Source organism: Vulpes vulpes, chromosome 2 (genome assembly GCF_048418805.1).
Source record: "Vulpes vulpes isolate BD-2025 chromosome 2, VulVul3, whole genome shotgun sequence".
In the NCBI taxonomy this organism is placed as follows: Eukaryota; Metazoa; Chordata; class Mammalia; order Carnivora; family Canidae; genus Vulpes; species Vulpes vulpes.
The window spans coordinates 75,988,484-76,013,032 of NC_132781.1; the positions used below are offsets into that span (position 1 = coordinate 75,988,484).

Below are 24,549 nucleotides of genomic sequence, written 5' to 3' on the forward strand. Positions count from 1 at the left end.
GTAAATTTGATGCACAGTGACAGTGCCTGAGAGACTTCTAGATCTTCTAGATATCAGTTAAAATTAACTTTGGCGAGTATCTGTGGACAGAAGGGATAAAGGGCAAAATTGCTGAGGCATAAAATGCTAAAAAGAGTTAAAACATACATTTCCCCATAAAAAGAGAAGAAAATTAATTCTGTCTTCTGGTAATGACACTTTAAAAGATATACATAGTGAGACAAAACAAAACAAGTACACAATAATCCAAAAAAAATTGCTGAAAGCATGCAAAATCTGTAATATGTAAAGCAGACTTTAAAAACTCAAATGTCAAGTTTTATTTATGTTATGATTTTTACTTCAAAATCATTATGCAGGTTGGCAAATACTGAAAGGGAATAGAAAAATAAAATAAAATAATAAAAAAAGGAAAAAAGTTTAAATTGTGGGGACGTTTATGAACTGTTGTCTTTTTTTAATATATAAATGTAGTTTTATTTGTGAAAAAAAAAAGAAAAATACATAAAACCTACTTTCTCCTCTTCTATAGAATTTTCATATTCACTGTATTCCCAGAGACATAAGCTATGTTCTAGTACGTGTCAATCACCTCAGCATGCTGAAGCACTTCTCTTCCTCACACAGGTGTTCCTTCAGAGGCAGGCTAGAGATGCGGGGCTGTGACACAGGATGAAAGCTGAGCAACTATGAGGCCTCAGCCTTCCTTTCAGAACTTCATCTTTATTCAAAAACAAAGGAAGCACTCTAAGCTTTCTAGTTACAAGGGTTTAAAGCCAATCACTTTTCTCCTCTACATTCTTGCCTCTAGGGATGTAGTGAAATGAACAAGGCTCTTTCCCAGGTGATCAAGAAAAAGAGAAACTAGAAAGACAGAAAGGACTCTTATTTTCAGACTCAAAAAGAAGAGAGAAAGGTAAAGCAAAGTTTTTTTTTTCCTTGCTCTTAAAGCTTTAGAGGCATGATGGTAATATTATGACAGATGATAATTAGTAAATATTGGAATGATTTCACAAATTCAATACCATGAGGAAAAGAGATTTTATCACTTAAAGACAGTTGTAATTGAGTACACGGAAGTACCTTTTAGTGAAAACAAACTTGAGAATGGCTTCTCCAGCTTCATTTGGACCTACTGATATATAGATGCCATAACAACTTCACTAGCACTTTTCTTCATGCCATCAGCAGGCCTTTCATCAGAAGAACTGTTACATACATTGGCCTAATTCTGAAACCTATAAAGTTATATTTATTAGTGGAGGCTCAAATAATCAGAGCTTTTTGAAATCTGCTGAGAAAAAGGAAGACATCTTCGGGAAAGAATGGGAAACAGTAATCATCAAATGTGTTTTTTCTTTGTTTGCTAAAGGAAAGGCAAGTTATTTTCAGTTTTCTAGGTTAAAACGTTTAAAATTAGAACAGGCATCTCTTCTAATATCAAGTAGGGTCAAACCTTTTCAAATCTCATGTTTCAGACTCTTTTGATAGAGGAATAATAAACTGTCCTTTTACCCACCGAGAGTTCAAGTGCAGTCACATGGTGCAGATTAATAAATAGTCTGATTTTAAAATCAGAGAACTGAAGTGTCAGTGATTTAATATCATTACTTCATCATGCTATCTATCTCCTAAATCGATGGTTTAAACCTCAAGATCATAATCTCAGAGAAAGTCATCAAGGACAATTGCAGATCACTGTCACCTAAACCTAGACTAGAATGTCAAATCCTTTGAGGGAGATATTGAAAGGAAAGGCTTAATCAGCTAAAGTAGGCTTAATGCAAAAGTTTCCCGTTGAAGTTCAGTGGAGAAAGCAGCCTACCCAACTGGTTACCCTCAAAATTAATCAAAAAGAAGAATATCTGAAATAAACTCTTTACAGCTGTTTCCATTTTTTCACTCTTTAAAATGTTACCTGAATTGTCGCCATGTGGGACCAGATTTTCCTTCTCAGCTTAAGACAACGAAAAAGGTTTTGGACAAAATATATGAAGTGTAGGACAGAGGTCCCTAACAGAAGGTAAAGAAGAGGTGAGCACACTTTACTGACTGGAGAGAATTTAGAGCCAACAATGCAGGTGGAAGGAGGCCAGGTGCAGCCCCGTGATCTGAGCTGATGAGAGTTGAAAGTTAGAGAAACCAAGGCAGCTAGAATTCAGGGACAGGGTAATAATAATGAGAGGGCTACATAGAGAAGGTCTGAAGATCTGCAGAGAATTATTCTTCAGTCTTTAGCAGAGACTATATACTGATTGGCACATTCATGTGAAAAAACTACCTAAAGCATGGATTAGAGGGCACAAGAAGTAGAGTTCACAGACCATGATTAGTTCATGTCCCCACCAGCCAGAATGGAAAGGCTTTCTAACATAAGGTCAAGGAATACAAACCTCAGAAGAGTACTGCCTGAGTAGTGGGAACAATATAGCACTAGACCAAAGGCTGTAAATCAGTTTGCTTAACAAAGGCCAACAGAAAAACTTGAACACATCAACTTTCCCATAAGATCAAACTCTTCTCCAGGTACTGCATCTTAGTACAAAATCCAAAACCGTTTCAAAGAATTAAAGAAAAATCCAGCATCCAGCAACATAAAAATCACAATGTCCAGCATCCAATAAAAATTTCCAGATATGCAAATAAGCAAAAACCATGACCAATAATCAGAAGAAAAGTCAATCAATAGAAACAAACCCAGAAATGACATGGATGAAAGACTTAGCAAAGTTGGTTTTTTTTAAAGATTTTATTGATTTATTCATGAGAGACACACAGAGGGAGAGGCAAAGACATAGGCAGAAGGAGAAGCAGGCTCCCAGCAAGGAGCCTGATATGGGACTCGATCCTGGACCCCAGGATTGTACCAAGCCGAAGGCAGACGCTCAACCACTGAGCCACCCAGGCGTCCCTTGGTAAACAAAGTTATTAAAAATGCTAATAACCTGGGAATTTGTTTATTTGAACCTGAACATATACAAAATATGCTCCATATGTTCCAGAAGGTAAAAGAAAGTATGAGCATGATAAAGAGAGAAAGTGAAGATATAAAGAAGACCAAATTAAACTTCTAAAGGATAAAATACTCTGGGCAAGATTAACAGCAGATAAGATAGTATATTAGAAAAAATGAGTAAATGTGAAGGCACAGCAATAAAAAGTCTCTAAAACGGAAGACTGCAAAATTACTGAAATGAAGGAAATGAATTCACTAAGCTGTAAGACAATATTAAGTGGTCTAACATATGTATAATTGGAGTCTCAGAAGGAGAAGATAAAAGTGAGAAGAGAGAAAAATTATTTGAAAAAATAATGGCCAAAAAAAAAAAAAAGAGAGAGAAATAATGGCTGAAAAGTTTTGCTAAACAAATCCTCGGGCATGAGAAATATAAAGAAAACCATATCAAGGTGAAAACCAGTGGAAAAGAGGAAAATCTTTAAAGAGCCAGAGAAAAAAGATACAGTATATACAGAAGAATAAAGATAAGAATGACAGATTTCAGTCGAGGACAGAAAACAGCAGTATATTTGTAAAAACTGAAAGGAAAAGAAACCCTGTTAACCTAGAATTTTCTATTCAGTGAAAATTGCTTTCAAAAACAAAGGTGAAATGAAATTCATCACCAGCAATCAAATACTACAAGAAATTTTAAAGAAAGTTCTTTAGGTAGGTGAACAGTGATGCCAGATAGAAATGTGGATCTATACAAAAGCATGAAGATGGCCAAAAAATGGCAAACATGGGACTAAGTATGAAATACTTGTTTAATTTTAAAATGTTTTTAAAAGATAGTTATTTAAAGCAACAATAATAATAAAGTATATGATTTTAACCTAAAATCATGTAGAAGTAAAATACAGGACAATAATAAATGAAGGTTAGTAGGGGAAAGTGGAAACATACTATTGTAAGATTCATATAGTGTATGTAAAGTGAGATAATATTACTTGTATATGAGGTATTGATAAGTTAAAGATGTACACAGTAAATTCTGGACAACCACAAAAAATATAACACAAGAATACTGGAAATAATTGGAACCATAAAAAAATACTCAGTCCTGCCCACCCACCCCCTGTAAAAAACTCAATTCTGCCCCCAAAAAGGCAGGAAAAAGAAAAGGAGAACAAAGAAAAAATGTGAAAACAAAAAACAGATAGTAGCTTTAAACTTAATCATATCATTAACCAAATTAATTCTAAATAAAAAAGGAGAGCTGGTCAGGCTATACAAAAAATAATAATAAAAATTCATTTCAAATACAAAGTAAAAGTAAAAAAATGGGAAAAGATATACCACAATAACAATTTTTAAAAAGCTAGAATGGCTATATTAATATTAGACAAAGTAGAATTCAGAGCAGTAACTATTACCAACGATAAGGAGGGTCATTTCATAATATTAATTATGTTCCTAATAACAGAGCTTCAAAAAACAAGCAAAAATGAATAAAAACAAAAAGGTACTGAAACAAATTTACGATTAGAATCAGAGATTTCAATACCTCTTTCTTTTTTTTTATTTTTTTTATTTTTTATTTTTTTATTTTTTTTTATTTATTTATGATAGTCACAGAGAGAGAGAGAGAGAGAGAGAGGCAGAGACACAGGCAGAGGGAGAAGCAGGCTCCATGCACCGGGAGCCCGACATGGGATTCGATCCCAGGTCTCCAGGATCGCGCCCTGGGCCAAAGGCAGGCCCCAAACCGCTGCGCCACCCAGGGATCCCAATACCTCTTTCAATAATTAACAGAACAAGTACACAGAAAATCCGTAAGACAACAGAAAACATGCACAATATTATCAACAAAGTAGCCTAGGTGATTGGACCTAGTTAACTCCATTGATCCAATGACAGAAAAATACAACATATTCTTCTCAGGTGACCACAAAAGTCAGGCCAAATAAACTTAAAAGCACTGAAATCATACAAAGCATGATCTGTGACCACAGCAAAAATAAATATTAAGAGAAGAAAGATATCTGAAATATCCAAATACCTGAAAACTAAAAAATACCCTTCTAAATAACCCCCTGAGACAAAGAAATCAACAAGGAAATCAGAAAATGTTTTGAACTGAATGAAATGAAAATATGACATATCAACATTTGAGGCTAAGGCCTTACATAGAGGGAAATTTCAGATTGTATTTGTATGTCAAATCTCATCAAATTGCATACCTTAAATACTATACATCAATTTTACTTCAATAAAACTGTTTAAAAGCACCTTGAGCATTCAACTGTTTGCTGTTCCTTCAACCCGTATTTTGTATTTCCTCACTCCCAACCCACTCATAATATCTTTTTAAAGGAGGATGGGAAGGCTGTCTTCATGGTGTTGGCACCTATCCATGAAATACTATTTTATTTTAAGAGAAATAGAGTGTGTGCATGTGAGCAGAGGGGAAGGGGGAGAGGAAAGACAGAAGGAGAGAGAGAATCTCAAGCAGGCTCCATGCCCAGTGCAGAGCCCGCTGGGGGAGGCTCAATCTCATGACCCTGAAATCACAACCTGATCCGAAACCAAAAGTCAGACACTTAGCCAACTGAGCCACTCAAGCATCCCCATGAAATACTACTTAAAATAAGATACCTGTTTTCCTTTGCCAGAAAAATATAGATGGAGGTGAAGGGGTCAGGAAATAGAACAGATACTTGATCAACGCTAACTGGGGGATGGAGAAAGCATTAGAAATGGACATTTGGCATTTCCTTGTTGCCTTTCATGCTAGCTGGGCACCCTCCTATGTGGTACTGGTTTGAAGCTCTAAAAGTCGATCTTTCTTAGGCAAATAACGCACTGTTCCAAGAAACTGCCTAAGTTGCCCCATGTCTTTTAGCAAAAAACATGTAATTCGGTTTGTTTTCTATTGATGTACTTACATGCTATTCAAAAAAGAAAAACCAGTGTGAATCTGTTTTTTCCATCTGAATCACAGATACAGCTCAAGTTATCCCTTCTCCAGGCAGTCTTCCCTGACCCTTCTAGAATCTGATGATATCCCTTCTCCCCTCTCAACACCCCCCCCCCCACTCTTTGATCTCTGTAGAATTTTCTGTTTGTATCATGCAATTTATCATTACAATTGTCTGTTTTCTTATCAAGTATAGGGAGATTTCATCTATTCTCCCCAAGTGTCTGGCTTAGCCTATGGGAACTTCTGCCTATAGTTCTGCTGTCTTTGGGAAGTAATGAGGAATAAGCTTTCACGCTTACCATTTCTTATATTTCCTCCTCTCAAGAGATAAACAATCTGGGGAGAAGGTCAGTACTCAGGTATGAGCCAGCTTCTGACTAGCCCATTCTCTCAGAGTTGCCTGCCCATCGGCATAGCACACCCTCTTTTTGAAGGTGGCATGCAGTTTTCTAGCTGTTATGCCTCCAACGGAGTTGACACTCGTAACCATGGAGAAAGGAGAAATGCTGTAGGCCCCATGTTGGCCCTATGTCCAAGCCACATTCCTCAATCCGGCAATATAGCTGATAATATATTTTAACCTCCACCATCAACAGGATTGGATGATGGGTATGACTAATTAATACCACAAACATCCAGAATGCCTTACCGTCCTTTACATGACTATTGAAAAGTCTACCTTTCCGGGGTGCCTTCTTATTCATGGCGTCTTTTATAATTCTTCAGGTCCCAATTTATCATTTTCTAGCCTTTGTCCCTAAGTACTATTACTATTACTTCTACAATATTTATTCTGCTTGTCATTCTAGTAAGTTGTATCTCTCTCTTTTGACACTTAAGCTATAAGTTCTTTAAAAGAAGGGGCTATGTTAAATTTATCTTTTGTATCAATTCAGTTTAATTTTTATATACCTTTGATCTGGATCACCTTTCTAATTGTTTACTGATTGTTTTTAGGCAGACTGTAAACTCCAGGAGACTGGAAGTCACTTCTTAGTAATGCTGTATCTCTTCCACTGGCATGGAGCTTGACACAAAATAAATTCTCCATAAATATTTGTTGAACTCAATTATATTTTCTCTTACACATTCATATCCACACCTAATAAATACTTGTTTGCTGAATGATTGATAGGAGGAGAGTGAAATGTGGAAGATGAATATAAAATTAAAGTGCCATCTTATTTAGTTTTAGAATAACTAAGATCAAAACATCAATAACAACAAATATGTACCTACTTTGTAGATAACAGTAAAATGATAAAAGTTCCTCCTTTACACACACTTTGTCTTTTGGAGTTTTCATACTTACAAACTACTAATCTATTTAGTGTATTCAGTACAAAATCTAATTTGCATCATCACTGATTGCTCTTGTTTCTAAATGATCATTTTCTAATGAAAAATAGGTTTTTTCACATTGCAGATATAAGGAAGTCTTGGAAATAGAATACAGCCAAACTAACAGAATTCTGAAATAGTGACTCAGCAAGAGTATAAGCTACAAGGGCAATCAGACGTCCAATAGCTTTCTGCTGTGTTTGCTATTGCAAAATGGGTCAGACATTCAAGTTCTCTGCTATCCAGAGCCAATGGCAATTGGTGCATCTCAGCCTCATAGAGGTCCCTTGACCTTCCTTCAGAAGCTTAGCAGCACTACAGCATACACTTATTTTAGATGCTCAGATTTAGATTTGTTAGCTAATTGATTAGAAAGGGAAGGAAGAAAAATAAAGTCCCAGTGAGTGCATACTTAATAACTTAAATAAGTATGTATTTTTTTTAAATAAGTATGTATTTAGTAAACGACTACTGATTATCCAGTCTTATCCCATATCCTTTGGGAAAAAAATTTCTGTCCTCTAGAAGCCCTATAGTATGACTGATTAATACTGAAATAGTATGACCTGTAGTATGATTGATTGATACTAAAGCCATTATAGAACAATATAAAGTGGAATATAAGGAAGTATGAGAGTTTGTGGTGCAGCTAATCAGAACAGAGAAGGATAAGAGGGATGTTTCATGGATGAGTGGAGTTTTGAAGAAAAAAATGTAGAATTTAAAGTGGTAGATGAATGGGGATCCTCAGGAAAGAGGGCAAATCCCGAAAGTTACAATCTACTTGAAATCGGAATACTTCCAAAAGTCCATGTTGAATCTGATCTCCCTCAGAGTAGGTAACAATCCACTGCCAGATCCAGGTTGCAAAATCTAACCTGATTAAGACTCTACTAAGGGGCTTTTGGGTGGGTCCCAATTTTTTAAAAGAGCCCCTGAAATTGCTGTCATCACTAAAGGCCAGGAAAAGGGCATCACATAGTTGTACATATGTAACAGAACATTTACTACAACCATCAAATGATTACCACTCTACTGCAGCTTCTCTGGAAGATGTTAACTACTCCAAAATGGCACACCCCTGGGTGACTAGTCTGTACAGAACATCCATAGCTAAGCTAGTTCCCTACTGCAGTAGTTCTAAATTCATGAGAAACATGACGGAGTTATTCCAAGGATCCCAGTAAATTCATATAAGCACCAAGCATTGTCTGAACACCATACTGTGTTTCACACAGAGATACTATGTTCTGAATGTATATGATTACTATTATCTTTAATTTTAATTTTTAAAATATATATTAAAATGTAATTAAATTCATAGCCAGGTTCTTCATTACTATCACCTAGAATTCCTCAAGTAGCTTAAAAAGTTACTCAACAAATGGTAAATCCTAAGGAAAGAACAACAAAAAAGAGGTTCATCACACAGAGTACTGGGAGGCAGGGTACAAGGATGCCAGAAAAGACTTCCCAGAGAAAAGCTTGAATTAGTGTTGGTTGTTTCTTTTGTTTGTTTGTTTCTTTTTTTTTTTTAAGGTTTTATTTATGTATTTTAGAGAGGGAGAGAGAGCATGAGCAGGGGGGAGGAACATAGGGAAAGAGAGAGGGAGATAATCACCAGCAGACTTGGTGCCAAGCCCAGAGCCCCATACAAGGCTCAATCCCATGACCCTGAGACCATGACCTGAGATGAAACCAAAGTTGGACGCTTAACCGACCAATCCACCCAGGCACCCCTTGAATTAGTGTTTCTTAAAGACGAAAGGTACCTCAAAAGGTGGAATACCACTTGTAAGAATTTTTTAGCTTTGTATTTTTATTTTAGTAACATTCCTAAAAAATTATACAAGCAGGAATGTCTGGATGGCTCAGTGGTTGAGCATTTGCCTTTGGCTCAGGTCATGATCCTGGGGTCCTGGGATCGAGTCCTGTATCAGGCTCCCCCCTGGGAGCCTGCTTCTCTTTCTGCCTATGTCTCACCCTCTCTGTGTCTCTCTCATGAATAAATAAATAAAATCTTTCTAAAAAATTATATAAGCACATACTGGATCACCTGGATACCCACTTTATAACTGTAGGCAAGAATGAGAGTAGGATCTGCAATTACGACATGGTCAAGTCAAATGCCTAAACACCTAAGCTGAATTATATGCTAAGCCACTGATGATTTAAATAAAAGCGACACAATGTGATTTATATTTTTAAGATCTCACACTTGTGACTGTACAGAGAATGGATTATGCTGAGGGGCAGGAGTAGAAACAGAAACACCAGTGGTGGGGTTTCAGAGTAGTTTTGACATGTTAGAATGACTGTTTAGACTAGAGATACTGAAACTGTGGATGGATTTTTAAAAACATGGTTGAGGTTTTGTTTTTTTAAAAACAAAGCATAGTTCTGAACTCAGGCCTAAAGGCTGAGTAACAGTTGGCCAGCACAGGAGTAGAAAAAGAAACACATGGGGACAGCAAGTCCCAGAGGTAAGAAAGAACATGGTTCATTCAAAGAACTGAAAGAAAATCAATTATTTGGGATCTTGACAGTGGGCGGAGAAATGCAGTAAGAGACAAGGCTGGAGGCAAAAATGGGGTTAGATGTGGCCATATTACAGAGTCTAAACTTCATACTAAAAGCAACTGAGAAAATGGAATGGTCTTAAGCAGAGAAGTGACAATCTTTTCAAGCTGTGCACTACGAAATGATTGAGGAATCCTCTGGATTTGGTAACAAGGAGACAGTGACCTGGTTAAAGCAGCTTCATGGGATAAAGTGTAAGCTGAATTGGCCGAAAGCCAATTTTGTCTCAGGCACAGAAAGAGAAAACAACTGTGCAACTGTTGTATATTATAAACCAATGTATTAGTAGGTGAGAAAATTAAATAGAATGAAGTCTTTTTTTTTTACTCTAAGCTCTCTGGAGTTCCTGAATTATGACAGATAATGAGATATAGATAGACAAACAAATAAAATAGACAAAAAGAGATGGGGAAGGGAGGATCCATTGCATTTTGATCTTAAAAAGTTTAGGGTAATTTTAAGATGGTTTAAAAACAAATTAGCCTAAAAATTGGTTGTTAACAGTAAGAGATTAACCAAAAGATAATTAAACATATTAAAACATTTATATTCTTTTAAAATCTTGCTCCAAATAATAGTCCTACATGTTCTATATGAGATATTATTTTTAGGGATCTCTGGGTGGCTCAGTTGGTTAAGCAGCTGCCTTCAGTTTTTGTCACAATCTTGGGGTCCTGGGATTGAGCCCCATATCAGGCTCCCTGATCAGCAAGGAGTCAGCTTCTCCCTCTCCTTTGCCCCTCCCTGCTTGTGTGCCTGTGTTCTAATAAATAAAATTTTTAAAGATAATAAATATTATTCTTAATAATTAGGACTTAGGACTTTTTTTTTTTTTTTATAAAAATTTTTATTTATTTATCATAGTCACACAGAGAGAGGGAGAGGCAGAGAGAGACACAGGCAGAGGGAGAAGCAGGCTCCATGCACCAGGAGCCCGACATGGGATTCAATCCCGGATCTCCAGGATCGCGCCCTGGGCCAAAGGCAGGCGCTAAACCGCTGCGCCACCCAGGGATCCCGACTTAGGACTTTTTAATTTGAATTTATGATTGCAGCTTTACAGGAAAACATATATTAGTTGCATAACTTACATAAGGTATGTTCTCTTGGAATCCGTTATCTGCAAAACTATCCTTACTTTAGCAGAACTCACAATCATCCCTCAAGGTATGGCTCACACAGACATTCCCTTCAGGACATCTTCCATAATATCAAGTTAGCTCTGTTTTTGTCCTTCTATGGAACTGTATGCATAATTTTATCACTTTGCCGGTTTTGTGCTTTATTCATCTTTGTATCCCCAGGGTGTAGCACACTGCCTGATGCATATTAAGTTCAATAAATACTTATTGATGGGACGTCTGGGTGGCTCAGCAGTTGAGCATCTGCCTTTGGCTTGGGTTATGATCCCGGGGTCTTGGAATCGAGTCCCACATCAGGCTCCTTGCAGGAAGTCTGCTTCTCCCTCTGCCTATGTCTCTGCCTCTTTCTGTGTGTCGCTCATGAATAAATAATCAATCAATCAATCAATCAATCAATGCTTATCAAAATGATGAGTCACTGAGATGTCTTCCAGTTTGGACCATGTAGCCACTCCTAGACATCAACATCCCCTGGTGGCAGCAGCCCCATGGTGCAGTATACCAGGGAGAAAGTAAAAAGTTTATGGAGAGTTTGTCTTATAAGCCGAAAAAACCTGTAAAGTAATAGTAAATCTATGTATACTCCAACTCCCCTCCCCACTTTCCCTCCACCACTTCCCCCACCTAAGTATCTAAATCCATGCAACAAAAAGCCAGTTAACACACAGTTCTAATGTTTTTTGTTTCCTCAGAATCAAGCCAATAATACTTGTGATGAACAATACAAGAAAAAGTTTCATAAACAGATAAAACAATTTAGTAATACTTTTAATTTTTTAACAGATTCCCAAAAATAACTGTTTGACATACTTTCTTGGCTACTGAATAAATAATGAGTTCAAAAAATTTTACCTCAGAAATATTCTTTCTTGTTGACTCAAGGTTATTCACTCTAGCCAAGTCTATTATTTATTTTAAAGTGTCTTTAACCTTGTCCAGTTATAACAAAATACGGTCTTTTATTTTTTTAAATGTAAAAGAGTACATTTTATGTGGGAGGTACAGAAACTTAAGCAATATTTTTCATACCTATTTGAACTATTATTTATCTATTTCATAATAATAAAAATTGAGACGTGTTCCTAATTGACTTTCTAGTTTGGGCGCATCTCGAAAAAGCAGAAAATGACCTGATCACCCTTGTTAAGAAGCATGTACAGTGATGGCATGAAGGATCTGCCCAGCAAACAAATTAATTAAGCACCAGACTAAAGAATTCCAGAATCAGCAGTGACTAAGGATTCCTTTACACACAAAGAGAAACAGGAACTGTTTCATCCTGACAAAAAGCTCTGCAATCAGTGTTCTCAGTGCTCTGTAGCTTATGCTTTGCAGACTACATTATACTCTATGAAAAGCAATAAATTAAAGTCATCTATTATTTTACAGACTCTACATCTAGCCAGTGTGAGTTAAAATCATTCCCTGGTTTGCCTACAGTTTAAGCAGACTGTATTTTTCCAGCATCATTTAACTTTCAGTCCCTTCTGTACCATACCACATTGCTCCCCCATACACTCATGAGGGAAAATTGATAAGATGGGACACAGTGACAACTCCCATTTTATTTTGCTCAAATTCTAGTGCCTGCCTGTGTCTCAATCAATCTCTTCCACTACAAGAAAATCCTGGAGAAAAGAAAGTAACATTTCCCTCTTCCACCCATTGTGATACCAAGGACAGTGTAATAGAAGTGTCCCTCTGTGCAAACAAAGCCTACAGACAGCTTCGATATGTGCTGCCTTGGAGCTAGCTTTGGCTCTCTGGAGCAAAGCCGAGATTTAATGAGGCTTACCAGATTGAAGGTCACAGTGGTGTACTGAATAAGAGGGTTTTTACAGAGAACCATACGTTAATAAAACCAAAGAACTACATATGGCTAATGGGCAACTGAGACACACTAATAAAAGACAATCAATGACCAGTAACAGTATATCATAAAGCCAGCCAGACACACCTAGATACCTGTCTTACAAGAGTCTAAAGTAACATATGCTGTACAATAGGGAAAGCTCTGGTTTATACGTAGAAAAGTTCACAGTTCACTCCTTTCCCAAAACACCGTATGTAGCCTCTGCCTCCCAAAAACATCAGCCACTTTTCATGTTAAATATCAGGGGTGGAGGAAGCAAGAAAAATGAATTTGAGAAAAAAAGATTTCAATAACAGAGAATTCTATTCTTTTTAAGCTAGAAAATTCAGGTTCCCTGCTTCTAATTGATGCCTGCTCTTAAAATAAAAATTTATTCTTCCTTTTTCACTCCATAAGGCCATTCTTTTTATTTGAAGGTCCTTTTCTCACTACATTCCAGAACTTACTCTAAGATAATAAATGGGGGTAAACTAATTATTTTTCATGAGAATAAAACAAACAAACAAAAAATCCTCAGCTCTAGTCTTGTTTCTGCTAGTGTGTAACCTTAAGGAAGTGACCTAAACCTTCACTGATCTCAAGCTTCTTTATACATACCACAGCAGGGTTGAAACACAACTGGGATCATAAGTGGGGTTTCATAGTGACAACTGAACTTTATTTTTTTTTAAGATTTTTTTATTCATTTATTCAGAGAGAGAGAGAGAGAGAGGCAGAGACACAGGCAGAGGGAGAAGCAGGCTCCATGCAGGGAGCCTGACATGGGACTCAATTCCGGGTCTCCAGGATCACACCCCGGGCTGCAGGCCGTGCTAAACCGCTGCGCCACCGGGGCTGCCCACAACTGAACTTTAGAAGTACAAGAACCCAATAAAATTCTATGTAAAAAATACTTTTATGGATGAGCATTTTTCTAGGGCTAGAACTCACTTATAGCAGATTTTCAAAATTGGTAAACACACTGATGAAGACAATTTTTAAGTAAAAAGTTATAAAGTGTATAATTTTATGATTCCTCTGTAACAACAGAGTAGGTAAAATTTTAAGTCAACTGGAATAGAAAACAGCCTACAAATTTTCACCCTCAGAGAATGGAAAAACTGGAAATACTATTCATTCAACTATCAACAATCCTAAGGGATCTGGAAGAGATTAAGGAATTCTCTCAGCAAGGTTCAAAGGCCAGATATCCTTCCTTCACCCTCAGCTGAAGACTTAAGGCCATGTCAAAAAGGGCATGGAAAAAAGCAATGCCTACACCCAGATCTTGATTGTTAAAATACCACTACCCACAACAGAGGTGGAATCCTTAAAGAAATGATTGAGTTTTAGTCTGGGGCAAGGATAGTAAGGTGACCCTGGGACATCTTGCTACGCTAAAAAACAAGGAAGTACCAAAGACTAAAGGACCATGTTAAAAGACAACAGGAACAGGTTTGAAGGGCCAAATTTGTGCAACATGAACATCAAAAAGAATAATGAGAATAATGTATCATAAACTCTAAAAATTTAAAGTCCATGAGTACAAAATGATAAGAGAAAGAGAGGCAGTATAATGAGAGAGCAAATAATAGACAAGAGAAAAACAAGAGAAACTTTTCTTTACAGAAGAATGCAAACTAATACTGTAGAAGAAACAAGAAGGGCAGCTCGGGTGGTTCAGTGGTTTAGCGCCACCTTCAGCCCAGGGTGTGATCCTGGGGTTTCGGGATCGAGTCCCATGTCGAGCTCCATACATGGAGCCTGTTTCTCCCTCTCTCACTCTCTCTGGCATAAATAAATAAAAAATCTTTTTAAAAAATAACATCAGAAAAACCACCATTTTACAACCCCCACATAACAGGTGATTTAGGCAAGGATTGTCAACGGATGTAAAAAATCACTGGGGACTAAGATACTCACATGGTCTCAAAGTATCACTCGACATATTCCTTATTACCAAGGTTTCCATCCCCTGAATCTACATTTTAAGAATGAACAAAGCATTGGCTATTCTTTTTTTTTTTAAATTTTTTTTTTTTTTATTTATGATAGTCAGAGAGAGAGAGAGAGAGAGAGAGAAAGAGAGAGGCAGAGACACAGGCAGAGGGAGAAGCAGGCTCCATGCACTGGGAGCCCGACATGGGATTCGATCCCGGGTCTCCAGGATCGCACCCTGGGCCAAAGGCAGGCACCAAACTGCTGCGCCACCCAGGGATCCCAGCATTGGCTATTCTAATTAAATGATATCATGGTTAATGGGAATTAATTTTTTCAAGCATCTGTCAACTTACCAGTTTTCAAAGAATTAGAATGTATCACTTAATATACATTCAGTATCATTTGACAATTATTTGAGGATTCAGAAGGCACTCCTGTGCCTTATTATGCCTCTTTATTATCAGATGAACACAAAAGATAAAAGGATCACTGCACAAAAGTAGGTACCCACACAGTACACTAGGATTGTCAAGCTGGCTGTTGTCCATTTCTGCTTCCCAGTGGCCAGTAATTCCAGTTAGGGATATCTCAGTCTACAATTGTTCTACTGTCCCTTCCTAGGCTTTAGGGAAATGAAAAGCAACTCTTCTTCACCAAAAGGAGGGTGAGATGATGCAGAAACTTCTACAGGACATATATGACCATGTTTCTTCAACAAATGGTAAGAGGAAGGGGGGAAAAAAGGAGTGTTCACAGATTAAGAGTCTTAAGAAATGTATCAACCAAACACAATGTAAGAACCTTAGCTGGATTATGATTCACACAAACCAACCATAAAAATACATTTATTAAATAGGAAAATGTCAACACTGAATAGGTATTAGATATTAATTATTTTTAAGTTTTAGGTGTGATATGATTGAGATTAGATTTTTAAAGAATTCTTTTTGATAAGACACACACTGAAGAATTTATGAATAAAATAGTATGATGTCTGGAATTTGCCTTCAAATATTACAACTGGGTGGTGCTAAGATTGGTTATGTGTTGATAAAACTGTCAAATCTGGGTGATGTATTTGCAAGTGTTCATCATACTACCACTCTATTTGTATGTTTGGAAATTTTCATCATTAAAGAATTTTTTCTTAAGTAAAGAAGCCCTATTAGTTATAGGTATGGAGGAATTATGGTCAGTTAAGATGTATGGTTGCCCAGCTTCTGGATCTATGTATAAACTGATTTTATGTCAGTAACCATTTACTGAATACCTGCTAGTTTCTGGTGTCTCTAGAATTCGGTGATACCCAAGGGTGCTTTTAAGTATCACCAAGAATGTAGTGATTAATAGTGTGGTCTCTGGAGTCAGATCACCCACTGGAATCCCAGCTCTGCCACTTACTAGCTGTATGATACAAAGAAAATTGCTTGATCTCTCAGTTTCCTCATCTATAAAATGGGAATAAGACCACCTGCCTCAGAATACCTATGAAGTACTTATAACAGTGCCTCATATATAGTAAACATTCAACAAATGTCAGCTATTATTATCAGTGTTCATCAATCATATTAAAAGGAAATCTGACTCCCATTCCACTGTCACTGAAAATCTCCTCTTACTCTTGATAGCTATTAAACACTTTAATACCATTCCAAATTTCCTAAAATTTAATGGTTGTGGCATCTGCTTGTGACAAATCTATGCTTATAACAGTTTGAGGAGACATTATGTTCCTTCATATTAATTGACAAAAAAGATACCAAGATGCCAAACAGCAAGATGTCACCCCAGCTGCCCTTTAGTGAACCAATTTATTTGGAAATGTATTCTGTCCTCTGGCAGTACATTGCTGATATTCATCTGTGAATATAAGGTCAAATCACCATAAGCAGGGCTGGAAAACACAAATTAAGTTGATTCATCAATAACTGTTCCTACTGTTGAGATTTTGAAATATGATAAAGCTGAAACATAATAAAGAGCGACAACCTCCTGCCTTTTTCTCTGACAGTGAGGATTTGGTGAAACTGCTGATGCGCTGAGGATGGGGAATGAACGTTGGAAGGGAAGGTGGTGGAAGACACTGGAGGCACTGGTTCAGGTTCCACCTAGGTAGATGGTGTAACGTATGTTTACTGGGTGGGTTACAATAAGTAGGAAATCAAAACAACAGTAATTCAAGACTGACGAGTACTATCTCAAGAGCAGGGCAGTGGAAGTAGTCTGCTCCAGGTATAGAAAATAAAGGGACGTGTTATCTATAAAAATCCAAAAATATGGATGAAATGACCAAAACCCAGACCACTTTTAATTAACATCATGCACTGGCAAATCAATACAATGTCACTGATAAAATATTCCTCCCTACCTCCAATCTTTTGTTCGTTAAATTCCAAACAATTACTGTAGTCACTGCTGAATTTTAATGATATACATATAAGCTTCAAATTAGCACACTTTACAATCTATATCTCTACTAAATACTTACTCCAAGTGGAATTTAGTTTGGAGAACACCCATTTATACCTGTGTGGAAGCAGATTGAGCTACACCGATGCATTTTTCAGAGTAAGTTTGTAACGGTTCCAAATTGCACAGTCTGGCTTCATAGTTTTTGTAGCCTACCACTCTAAATATTTTTGCACTTAAAGAGCAGATTCAAACAGACAATGATAGTCTGACGATCATAAAATGAAGAAAGTGAGTTTTCGTTGCTTCATTTCTGTCATATATGTGACCATTTGAAGTTTTTAACTTGCATGAGAACAGTGAAACAGTGAGAACAGGTGTGATATTTCTGTTTGGGAAGTGCAGATTTTATTTTATACAGGAAATATTTTAATGGATATAAATAATATCCTTTAAATCAGAACTTGTTTTTAACTTTTTTCAAGACTAAATATATCAGTAAACTAAACATGATATATATCAATAAATATATATCTAATAATCAGTGAAAGGTTTACTGATGATATAATCATTATGCAGAAAATAATAATTGTTGCTGATAGTAAATAGTTATTAGCAAAAATAATTATGTTGTATAGAGGGGGTTAAAAAAGTGATGAACCCCAGGTTAAATGTACAAAGTACACTACTGTCTTTGATACTCTTCAGTTCTGCAATTAACTCCACTTAGCAGCATTAAAAAAAAAAACCCAAGACCTTGAGAATGAGTATCAGAACTAGTAGTGTTGACTGCCACCGGGTTCTAGCTGTCCAAATGCACAAACAAATCTCTGTTATTCTGTGATAATTCACATGTTTTAGAAGTCAAACATATTTTAGAATGGGTAGAACAGCCCTAATCAGATAATGGTCATTCGCAAAAGAAATAGGAAAAAAGACTAAACTGCTAATTGCTGGCATTATTAATGCTACTGAATCATGGCTCATTTATAACCATTATCCTAGTTACTATGGCATATTATCTATCTTATTTTTACATCAGATTTTTTAGAATCCTTCAGGATGAAATAATAAACGGGAGCTTTCTAGTCAGAGTTGAAAGGCTACTTGATTAGTAGGTAACACAGCCACTCAAATTTTTAAGCAGCCCCTTGTGTCTTTATTTCTTTTTCCCCGTCTTCCTACCTCGGTGTCCATCGAAAGATGAATGGATAAAGAAGATGTGGTTTATGTATACAATGGAATATTACTCAGCAATTAGAAACGACAAATACCCACCATTTGCTTCAACGTGGATGGAACTGGAGGGTATTATGCTGAGTGAAATAAGTCAATCGGAGAAGGACAAACAGTGTATGTCCTCATTCATTTGGGGAATATGAATAATAGTGAAAGGGAATATAAAGGAAGGGAAAAGAAATGTTGGGAAATATCAGGAAGGGAGACAGAACATAAAGACTCCTAACTCGGGGAAACGAACTAGGGGTGGTGGAAGGGGAGGAGGGCGGGTGTTGGATGGGAATGGGTGACGGGCACTGAGGTGGACACTTGACGGGATGAGCACTGGGTGTTTTTCTGTATGTTGGTAAATTGAACACCAATAAAAATTAATTAAAAATAAAAAAAAACAAATTTTTAAGCAGAGAAATTATATTTTGAAATTTAACAACTCATATTGGGTGAATTGATGTGAAAAAGGCAAAGACTTGCTAAAACTATTTGATTGGATGCTTACTAATGGAGAACAATTTGATGACTTAGAAAATTAAATTATGCTTTCCTAACCTATTTGTGGTTAATTTTCGATTTTAAAATTGTATGACTCATTCCTTAGACTGGCAAACACTGGTAAATGTTCACACTGTCTAGCAGTGTGTTTGTTGTTGATGGCTGGGCCTCACAGACCAAACCAAAGGAGAAAAGTCTCTGCTATTCAATGGAATGATAAATATAAACAAATACTTATAAAAATGTGACCAGTGAGATCATAGAGAAACATATAAATGCTACAGAAGCAAAAAGGAATAACTCAAAATAAGCTCTAAACCTCAACTACTTTGAAATCAAGACAGACATGTCAGAATTAAATATATAACCAGTGAAAGTTCATTCAGCATGGACTTTTTTTTTCTTTATATCTGAATAGTCCAATCATTTTGAGTAGTTTCACCTCCAATAGATCTATTTAATTAATTTTACCACAAAATCCTAAAATCAGAATACTTTAGATAAATGACTGGGGGCAGTGAAAATCATGGATTAGAGTAGACAGCTACAGGATGGTGAAAGAAAGGGAGGGCAACATCTGGATGCTTGAAGAAGGGTGTAGATGGCAAGCCATTAATGAATTCTGGAACAGAATATGCAGAGACAGATGAGCCACTCTTAAGTTTCTCTTTAGACACCCTGTGTATGAACTGTCTATCTACAGGACAACCATATACAGACGTCCAGTAGAAGGTGAAAAAGCAGTTTGGAGTTCTAAGAAAGGTGGGGCTTGCTGATACAGTTTTAGAAATCACCATGTGAGGGATCCCTGGGTGGCGCAGCGGTTTAGCGCCTGCCTTTGGCCCAGGGCACGATCCTGGAGACCCGGGATCGAATCCCATGTCGGGCTCCCGGTGCATGGAGCCTGCTTCTCCCTCTGCCTGTGTCTCTGCCTCTCTCTCTCTCTGTGACTATCATAAATAAGTAAAAATTAAAAAAAAAAAAAAAAAAGAAATCACCATGTGAGAGACAGGGATTAGAATCAAGGGACTGGATGAGGTCGGCTTAGGGAGAGGATGTCATATGGGAGAAAAAAGACTGAGAATGGAACTTGATTATATACAGTTTCACATCATTCCTTAAAATTTTACCATCTGATAAAAAAAGTATAAACTTTCCTAAGCTATAGATCCCTATCTTTCTTTTATCCAGAAAGGTTGCTAAGAACATGATGTTAGAAGGTAGAGAAGGGTCAGTAGAGTATCCTCCAGACTGAGAAGGCACTCTGGGACGGAAAACCAGAGCAAGCCACTCCATAGTGTTTGCAGTTTCATTCAGGATAACTGACTGACAGGGGAATCAAGGTGACGGATGATCCATGCACTATGCAGCTGTTCTCTGCCCTCTGTTCTACCCCGTCCGGACCTTAATCCACAACTTTTATGGGGCAAGGGACATGGTGGTGAGGTCACAGGGTATTTCTCTAAAGTGGCACCTCAGGTGTGCCAGCCATCTCTACTAGTTACCTAAAGTGGGGCCTTCTGCACATAACTCCAGGAACAATCAAAACAAGCCATTCTACATTCTGGTCAGGGCATATGTTAACCTCCCAGGGGCCTGGAACACATAGCCCACAAGGAGATCACTGCATAGGCACAAACAAGATGAAAGGCCAAGAGTCAGTGTTGTCAGCTCTCCTACGCATGGGCTCTGAGAAAGAGTACTAACTGCCACTCAGGAGCTGGGTGGTTATGGGCAAGTTACACAATCTGCAGACCTCAGTTTCCTTATCTGTACAATAAGAATATCACAGTCACCACCACATTATGTACAGCGTTTGTGAGAATTAGATGAGGCATGTAAAGTGCTTCATACAGTGAGTGGCACAGAGAAAGCACTCAGTAAGTGTTAGCTACCATAATGGTGACAATGATCAATCTTACTAAAATTCTGGCCATATGGCAGGTACTTAATAAATCCTGTCTATATTGCTCTATATTTTTTTAAAATCTATTTCCATCTTTCAATGAAAGGCCCATATAAAGAGTATTTTGTTGAGTTGAATAAAAAATAATTCACTATACAATACAAAATGACCTCATTCTCTGATTATGTACATACAATTGTCACTATACAAAAGAACTTGATTGGGAAATGAGTGCAATCATTTCCCTCTGTGTTGATATTAAGTAACCTGCTGCTTCTTGATCTTTTTCTACTTTAAACATTCTAAGTATCTATGAATAAAAACAAAACAAAACCCAAAGTTTCCTAATCATCCACTGAAATAGATGAAAATGCTTAGTCAGAGTGAACTAATGTGTCCTCAAAGCTCCCACAGTTATAGTTCCACTACTCTACTTATTAAATTGTATCACCAAAAAAAAAAAAATTGTATCACAGTTAGCAACATGTGAGTCTGTTTCTTCCCATAGATTCATAGACACATTGAGGTCAAAAAATGAATCATCATTGCATCCTCAGAATCCAATCTAGTTTTTAGCATGTGCTAGATACTCAGTAAGTATTCTGATTATAGGAAGGAAGGAAAGAATGAATGAAGGAATGAACAAAAGAACGAAGTAATGAATGAGCAAAGGAAAGGGATAATCTGGATTGTACAAAATAAAGAATGAAAAAAAAAAAAAAAAAAAAGAATGTAGGCCAGATGATCTCTGCAGTTCTCTATGATTCAGTTGAAGATTACTCTATGGTTGATGTATTTTATCATAATGGTATTAAGTATGTTTCACTGTCATTAATGATGAAAATCTGTCAGTTGGATAGAAATAAATGCTACAGTTTCAATATTCATGAAGTATTGGTATTTTTATGGAAAAGCAATCTTAAAATTTAAAAATCCACTCAGGTGGAAAAATATGTACTATGGCACTTAAAATTTTTTTTTTGTTTTTAACCCTGCACTTACCAGGCAAATGAACCAGTTCTACCTTGTGTAGGGGTGGAGATGATGGACCACCAAAGAGGAAGAAAGAGGTTCAAAGTGCCATTCTGCAATATTGTCTGTGAATGGAAATTATGAACATGAAATTAGCATGCAAATGCAGAGATGGTATATGTCACAGATCATATGACTATGGGTGCAATCAAATATAGTAATTTTGTATTTTATGGAACACTTAGGGGTAAAGACAACATGCCAGATTAAAGAGGTTTCTTTTTTTTAATTTTTTTTTTTTTAATTTATTTATGATAGTCACAGAGAGAGACAGAGAGGCAGAGACACAGGCGGAGGAAGAAGCAGGCTCCATGCACCGGGAGCCTGATGTGGGATTCGATCCCGGGTCTCCAGGATCGCGCCCTGGGCCAAAGGCAGGCGCCAAACCGCTGCGCCACCCAGGGATCCCAAGAGGTTTCTAAATAACTGATCTTTAGCCCATTTTTAAAAAGGGATTTATTTGAGGGAGAGAGTGTGTGCCTGCAGGAGCACGTGGGAGGAGGGGCAAAGAAAGAATCCTCAAGCTGACTCCTTGCTGAGCATGGAGCCCACCTCAGGGCTCATTCCCACAATCCACGAGATCATGAGCCAAAACCAAGATTCGGATGTTTAAACGACTAAGCCATCCCAGGTACCCAGATCCTTTGCCCATATTAAAGATAACATTTTTTTTAAATGTTACCCTCTTGGGGATAGGACATCGCTCTGAGAGGTATCATTACAAAAAGAAACCATATTATTTAAATGCTTTGGACCACAGGTCAAAGAAAACCCAATTAACAGAGGCTTAAGCAATAAATGCATTCCATTCTCTACATAACAAAAAGTCTTAGGTTTTCAGAATTGGTTTAGAACTCAGCAAGGTCATTGAGGATTCAGACTCTTTCTGTGCTTCCCTTCCCTCCTTCGCCAGAATACTGGGGAGGCCTTGTCACAAAATGGCAGCCAAAGTTCTAAGTATCTCATTCTTCCTCACAAGTCCATTTCCTAACGGGAAGGAAGGAGTGGTAGTAAGAAAGGATTTTCTAGTCTTGTGGCTCCTTGATTTATCACAGAGGAAAACCTTTCCCAGAAGCATCCACACTGACTTGACCTTACATCTTTTATTCTCCTGGTACAGAAATTTTCTTAAATTTTTTATTCAATATATGTAAACAACAACAACAACAACAACAAAAAACCAGTTTAACCATTTCTCCCACCCCACCTCCACCCCTTGCCTCTGGCAACGACCATTCTGTTCTCAGTACCTATGAACTTGCCTTTTAAGATTCCACATATGAGGAAGATCATACAGTACTACAGTATTTGTCTTTCCCTAACTTATTGCACTTAGCATAATGCTCTTAAGTCCCATCCATGTTGTTGTAAATGGCAAGATTTCATTCTCTTTTACGATTCAGTAATATTCCACTGTGTATAAAAACCACAATTTCATAATGTTTATCCATCAATGGACATTTATGCTATTTCTTTGTCTATGTATAAATGATGCTGCAATGAACATGGGGGTGCACATATCTTTTCAAGTTAGTGTTTTTGTTTTGTGCATATTTTTAAATTACATACATTTACTTACAAAAAGGAGGCTAAAAAAAGATAGGGCAGAGGTTTGACAAAGTTGAAGATGAGAACTGAATCTGCTGCATCCAATCCTTTTAAGAAATCTACTACTAAGCAAAGATCCCTTTCTAATCCTATATGATCACCATGGTGCTGAAGAAAGTAAAATTAGAATGATCTGGGATTGAATTACAGCTCCATTATTTACCCCTTGTAAAATGAAGACAAGAATGTCTACCCACATATAAATGAAGACAATAATATCCATTATTGTGTAAGGGGTCTATCTTGCCATGTTTAGGCTCTAGATAAATTTTTTTTTTCTTATAGATGTTTCTTTTCCCCTATGCTATTATGAAACCAGAATATGACTGCTATGTTCCTGAGTCAAAGCACAGGAGTCATATTACTCAAGGAACTAGATAAGATCTATATATGCACATGAGAAAGAAAATTTATTATTATTTCTTACTGGATAGGGCTGGTACAACTTCTTATCACCTTCACCACACAGAGAAGATGACTAAGCTTACTGATTAAAGCAATTATTCAAGAACGCAGGCAGAAGAAAACAAGGAGCAGTAAACACCTAACACTGACTGGCAAGGAGACAAATTAGCTGATCTTTTTAATTCTGAAAATGGGTCACTGTATCCTCAGCAGTAACCTCGGAATTCTAATGACTGTGGAACCCAGAGAATGCTGACCAGAGGAACAGAGCAGTGGGATGAAAATAATTAACTCTGGTAGTTCTGACTACATTATTATCATCAAATAATTTTCAAGGTGTGAAATCTTACATTTAGCAAGAATAGAGTCCTGAAATAGCATTCTCCTGGCTTCTTCCTCTTCCTTCTTTTTTTTTTTTTTTTTTTTCTTCCTCTTCCTTCTTAAAATTACCAACTGAAGGTAGTAAAAATGGCAATGGACTGAAAAGTCAATGACCCAGGCTGGGTTCCTGGGTTATGCTTCATTCCTTTGTTTTTGAATCTCCATTTCCTCAGTATAAATGAGGTGAGGTTGGACCACATCTATCTCAAGCATCGTCTAACACTTAAGTCTCTATGAATCTGGAGCAGTTTGATTTTTTTAAACAAGTTTTATTTTATAGCAACACCAATCTTATATTTCCAT

General features: G+C 37.0%; 1 protein-coding gene across 7 annotated transcripts in view; it reads right to left on the reverse strand.

The window, feature by feature from the left end:
* Positions 1-24,549, reverse strand: part of CRACD (capping protein inhibiting regulator of actin dynamics) — a 272,284-nt gene that overhangs the window by 174,566 nt on the left and 73,169 nt on the right. For 2 of the 7 annotated variants that reach the window (XM_072748927.1, XM_072748925.1), the window contains one exon: positions 21,823-21,917. The exons of the other annotated variants lie outside the window; for them this stretch is intronic. The gene's annotated coding sequence lies outside the window, so the exon portion shown is untranslated. The remainder of the gene's footprint in view (positions 1-21,822; positions 21,918-24,549) is intronic. 7 annotated transcript variants of the gene reach the window in all.